The following is a 6,712-nucleotide window of genomic DNA, read 5'->3' as shown; positions in this document are numbered from 1 at the left end:
ATGGAGGGGAGACAGAGGTAATGAGCTCTGTGCAACCTGAAGACATCTTTGAGGTTCCTGACCTATAGAGAAGACCTGCTACCAATTGACATCTTGATATCTCCTGAGTTCAAGACATGCCATTCAGTGTTTAGGGATTCTGGACTCCTTTGGGAGCTGTTCCCTGAATCCCTCATTCCTTGAACCTTGCCATACAAAGTCCCTCATCTAAGATAACAAACTGAATAGATACATAGGCAATAGGATTAGTGGGGAAGGGCAGGTGAAGCTCTGGATTGAGACAGACTTGGTCTCCCCAGGGGGAAGGACCTGGACAGGGATAATCTTTAGGGTCTCCTGCACCCACTATCCACCACCATATTCCTGCACCCACAGCCTACACCTTTGTTATCCTCATTAAAACCCTAAAAAGTCAGATAGTGTTCTTGAGTACTTGGGAGACAAAGAGGGAGGAAAAACCACAGCCTGGTCTGACTGACTCCATCACTGAGTCAGACCACCTGCTGTGCAGGACAACTGTCATAGGGGGAGGTTTATGTGAATCCTGTTCTTATATAAGACTGGATTGGAGCACCACCTACCTCCTCTTAAAGACAAGCATTCCCTTCAACTTTTGAGGGGTTGCACAACTTCTCCAGGTCCCCCTATTTCCAAGGGGACCCCGCTCAAGTCTCATGGCTAACCGTGAAGAGGAGATTGTTACACTGATTCCATCTTGTTCCTTAACTAAATCCCCCTCCTCTTTAGCCCCCTAATACAATGGGCACCTTCCTCCACTTCATTTCCAATTCTTTGCCATGGCAAACATATTTTTTCTCCTTATTTAGGGTTTGTTTTACTTAAGACTAATCCCTCTTTTAATTTGTCTTCCTTCTATTCTCTCTTCCGTCTTCCCTTTCCTTCCTGTTTTCCTCTTAAGTGAAGAGTATTTCTGTATTCTACCACATGTGTATATATGTGTATATGTGTACTCTTCCCTCCTTTGACCCATTCAGACAAGAGTAAGGTTAAAGGGTCACTAGATCCTCTAACTCCTCCTCCTTTATTATACTTACATATCCAAATAATGCGTTAATTTGCCCTAACCCTTCCACTTTCCTGTCTTCCTCCAGTGTATTCCTTTTCCTCTCTCTTTCCATTTTTCATTTAGAATCATCAGAACCTAAAGGAACCCTCCCATACCTTCTGTCTCAGTAGATACTGTCACCCTTGAGGATGATAGATTTTTGAGGGGGTGTATATTATCCATTTGTATTAGGATATAAACAGTTTATACTTGTTTAGTCCCTTATAATTGCTTAGATTTACCTGTTTATGCTACTCATGATGTGTTTGCACTTCACAATTTCTATAATACTTTGACCTTTTCATCTGGAATGCTTAGAAGTCCCCTGTTCCTCTTGTAGAATTGCATTGTTTTGTCAGGTTAATTATTCTTGGTTATATGTCTAAATACCTTTCCTCCTAGATTATTGTATTGCAAGCTCTCCTCTCATGTGTCTAATCTTGACTGTGGCTTCATTGTACTTGAACACTTTCTATCTGGATGTATGCAGTATTTTTTCTTAGGCCTGGAAGTTCTAGATTTTGGTTATAATATTACTAGGAGTTTTCATTTTGTGGTTTCTTTCAAGAGATAATAAGTAGATTCCACTTTGCCCTCTGGTTCTAAGAGACCTAGGCAGTTTTCTTTTATGATTCCTTAAAATATTATGTCTAGGACTCTCTCCCTTTCCTTCTCCTTCTCCCTCTCCCTCTTCCCCTCTCCCCCTCTCATATTTTGTTTGATCATTCATTCTCTTCTCTTTGATCCTCATTGTTAGTGAGTTCTAACATTTTGTAATTCAGAACTGAGCAGTGATCAACAGTTACCATTTGGGACCTATTGGCACTTTCACAAATCTCTATCAGTGCTAGATTGGGACCTCTCCTTGGTTTCTCCCCCTATTGTAATATTCCCTAACCCTGAAATTCTATCCCTACTCATCTCTGCCTCCTAGCTTCCCTGTCTTCCTTCAAGTCTATGCCAAACTCCAAATTTCTGCAAGAAGTCTTACCCAATCTTGGTGCCTTCAACAAAGAAAAAGACAAATTTATCTTGTATAAATCTTTTATTTTTAATTCAGTCAACAAGCATTTATTAAATACTTACTATCTGCCAAGGATACAAAAACAAAAACAAAAACAAAACAGTTCTTGCTCTCAAGACATTTATAGTCTAATGGAGGAGACAACTTGTGAATGTCTATGTTAAAACAAAATACAAACAGCATAAATTGGAGATAATCAATGGAGGAAAGGCACTAACATTATGGGAAAATAGGAAAGACTTGTAGCAGGTAGAACTTTAGCTGAGATTTGAAGCCAGAGAATCCAGGATGCAGAGTGTATTCTTTAGTAACAGTGAGTGCATGGGGGATACATATTAATACTTAATGTGATTCCTAAGTACTTGAATTCTTCCTTTCTGGCTGATTTCAGTATTTTTTCTTTGACCTGAAAATTGGCATCATAGTAATATGATCCTGGGAGTTTTCATTTGTGGGTTTCTTTCAATAGGTTTGGCTGATCCTTTTTTCTTCTAATAGATCTGGGCAATTTTCTTTTAAGATTTTTTGAAATATAATATCTAAGCTCTTGCTTTGGAAATGGTGTTCAGATAGTGTAGTGATTCCTTTTTTCCCCCTTTTATTTGGTTTCCAGATCATTTGATTTTTGCTGTGAGATACCTTATATTTTCTTCTGGTTTTTTTCAGATTCTGACTTTGTTTTAATACATCTCATTGCCTCATTGGCTTCTGTTTAATCCATATTCATTTTTAATAAGTTTGTTAGTTGGGCAAAATTTTGAACCTCTGGTACCAAACAATTAATTCTCTTTCTTTAATATTCCCATTTCTTTTCCTTTTACCCCCTTAAATGCTCTTGTTCCATTTATAAATGTACTTTAACTTAAAAAAAAAAACTCTTACTTCATCTCTTCCAGGTATTTAGTTGAGTTTTTGTCCAAGCTGTGTCTTTTGAAGTGATTCGGTAGTAACAATATTTTAAGTTCCCTTGTGTTCTGGGATTCCTTCCATGGTTATTCCTTTGATGACTGGTCTAGATGTTGGAACTGAGATCCATATCTACTCCTGGGGTCTGAACCATACCACTGCTGCTTACTACTCAACTTGCTCCTTTCTAGGTACACTGTCCAGGGCCCCTTAACAGTAAATACCATTCTTGTGCGTAGGTTCCCTTCTTGGTCCACCCTGGATCTGTGATCCAGAAATGAGTAATGGGCAATAAACCTGAAAATTGGTACCTGTCCCCATCTTGTTACCCAAGTATAGGTCTAGTGGTAGCCTGGTATAGCTCTGGGATAGCTTCTTGTCCTGATACTCTTGTGTCCTTGACCTTATGCACAGCCAGGTTAGGCTAGAGTGCTCAGCATGCTATGCTTTTGTCCTGATCTGACCTTAGTATCTAAATACTTTCCAATCTCCCTATACCAAACAGGGCTGGAAAAAATTATTCATTGTGACATTTTTTATATTTTTCCTATTATTATTAGTCTGGTATGTTTTGTACATCTGTTTGGAGTTTTGTGGTGCAGAGTTCTATTATACTGCTTTCTACAAGCTGTGCTATTTTGGCTCTTCTTTCTTTATTACTATTGAGTGCACCATTATCCTTCCAGTCATAATAACTTCAATGTCATCACCAGTTCCTCACTCTCACTCTCTGTATCCAATATGTTGCCAAATCCTTTCTTTTTTTTTTTTTAGCATTCAAGTTAATCTTTTTTAAATTAAATTAAATTTTTAAATTTAAATTTTTAATATTTTCCCATAGTTACATGTTTCATGTTCTTTCCCTCTCCCCCAAACCACCCTAACCCTCCTTAGCCAACACACAATTCCACTGGGTTTTACATGTATCATTGATTAAGACCTAATTCCATATTATTGATAGTTGGACTAGAGTTATCGTTTAGTGACTACATCCTCAATAATATCCCCATCAGCCCATGTGTTCATGCAATTGTTTTTCTTCTGTATTTCTCCTCCCACAGGACATCCTCTGAATGTGGCTAGTTTTTCTTTCTCATAAGTCCCTCAGCCTTGCTCTGGATCATTGCATTGCTGCTAGCAGAAAAGCTCATTATGTTCTCAAATCCTTTCATTTCTATCTTTGCAACATATCTGGTAAACATCTCCTCTCTCCACTGATCTTTTTGCGTCAAGTTTCTCAGAACTTTGATCTATTCACCACTCAAGCTGATCTTCTTAAAATGCAGGTCTGACTAGGTCAGCCCTTCTCCTCCCCAACTCATTAAACTCCCATGACTTCCAAGATCAAATAAATACTCAGTAGAGACAGGAGGTCCTAGGTTCAAACCCGGCCTCAGCCACTTTCCAGCTGTGTGACCCTGGGCAAGTCACTTGACCCCCATTGCCCACCCTTACCAATCTTCCACCTATGAGACAATACACTGAAGTACAAGGGTTCAAAAAAATAAACAAATAAACAAACAAACAAATAAACAAATAAATAAGCAAATAAATAAATAAATGAGCAAATAAGTAAATAAATAAATAAATAAATAAATAAATGCTCAGGCCACTTTTTATGTTTTTCGTTTTTTTCAATTTCCTCATCTCCACATAACTCTATGATCTAGTCATACTGGCTTCCTTGAACAAGACAATTCATCTCCTTCCTCCGTGCATTTTCACTGACATTCTCCCATGCCTAGAATCTTCTCCTTCTTCCTTTCTATGTCTTGGATTTCTTTATTTACTTTTTGTCTCAACTAAAATCTCATTTTATGCAAGAATCCTTTCCTAAAGTTAGAAGTGTCTTCTCTTTGAGATTAACTCCAGTTTGCCTTGAACATATTTTGTTTCTATAATGCTGTTTAAATGTTGTCTTTTCCATTAGATTGTGAGCACCTTGAGAATAAGTTTTCTGTTTGTCAATTAGAAGCCTTCATTATCTGATGCCTTCCTACCTTTTATAACATAATGTTGCCTTTCTTTGTATTCCCAGAACTTAATGCATACCTGGCACATAGTAGGTACTTATTATTTGATAATGTTATTATTATGTTTATTTGAATTGACTATATCCCTCTCACATATCTTACAAAAAAGAAATTCGCTGAAAGCTTCCCTCTTCCTCCCTCTCTTTATTCCACATGATTTGACGTCATCCTCCACTATCTTCCCCTTCACTCTGGTCTGTAAGGATTAAAAATGATAAAGGCTGATATTATGAGGAAAATTAATATTTTAATTACCATGGCCATGTTGGAAAAAATATATACAACCACTCCTGACTATTTTTAAAAATGCCGCCCATCCGTATCTCCTCCCATCTTCCTTAAGTACACACACACACACACACACACACACACACACACACACACACACACACACANTTCCTTAAGTACACACACACACACACACACACACACACACACACACACACACACACATGCCTTGGAAAGACTTATATGAAGTGATGCAAAGTGAAGTGAGCAGGACCAGGAGAATGGCAATAATATACGATGATCAAATGTGAATGACTTAACTAACCTCAGCAATGCAAGGATCCAAGACAACTCTAAAAGACTCCTGATGAAAAAAGCTATCCACCACCCTGGAAGGAACTGATGGAGCCTGAATGCAAATTAGAGCATACAATTTTCCACTTAATCTTCATTAATCGTTTTTCTTTTATAAACATGTGTTTTCTTTCACATGATGAACATGGATATACCTATTGCATGATAGCACAAATGTAACCTATGTCATATTACCTGCCATCTCAGGAAGGGGAGAGGAGAGGGAGTGAAGGAGAAAACATGGATTACAAAATGTGAGAAAATTATTAAAAATGGTACCAATATGTAAAAAACAAAAGAAAAAACAATGATTAAAAATTAGAAAAAAGAATTATGTACTAATAAGAAATAATGATAAAAATTAATGCATAAATATTTGCTTTAGTCACAAGATAATATTGATCATATATAAATTATTCATATTCCAACCGTTTTCTTCTTTCTTTGAATGTGCAACTCTAACAAAACAAGCAAATATCCACAATTTCAATTCTTATGGTTAAATCATTTAAAGAAAATACAATATATTATTATACATTTTACATGAGCATTTTATAGGTTCATAAGGTCTTGACTCCAGTTATATGGTACTCTGAGTGCTGTTTCCTTAATTATAAGGAGGAAATTTGCAAAATCTATTTTTGGCAGCTATTTTTAAAAGGAAAACTGTTGTAGAAGTTGGCCTCAAGAAACTGTTGCATGCATAGTGGCCACATCTCAAAGGGGCTAGACCAGTTTGAGGGTAACCAATAGGCTTCAAACCCATCAGCATTTGTGATGTGTAGTAGGGGAATGTCTATCTCAAGCATATGAACACTTCCCCCTGGCAGAATGTGTGGATGAGGATAATTTTTTCCAGAGGCCATGAAGGAAGATGCTGTGGAACACTTAGAATTTAGTCAGACATCAAAGATATCAAGGTGATCCACTGCATTCTGGGCAGTTCTCCTGACTTTTGTCTTGCTACCGAACTTCAATGACTCTGGAAGAGTGAGGTAGACTTTGTGTAACTCTGTCACATTTAAATGCAATTCAGGAGCAAGTCAAAACTTTACCCTGTGTTGTCCTCTTCAAAATCCTCTTCAAAAATGAAGGACAAAC

The sequence above is a fragment of the Gracilinanus agilis genome, chromosome 3 (genome assembly GCF_016433145.1).
Source record: "Gracilinanus agilis isolate LMUSP501 chromosome 3, AgileGrace, whole genome shotgun sequence".
In the NCBI taxonomy this organism is placed as follows: Eukaryota; Metazoa; Chordata; class Mammalia; order Didelphimorphia; family Didelphidae; genus Gracilinanus; species Gracilinanus agilis.
The sequence above is the reverse complement of the archived record's forward strand: the minus strand, read 5'-3'. Positions refer to the sequence as shown.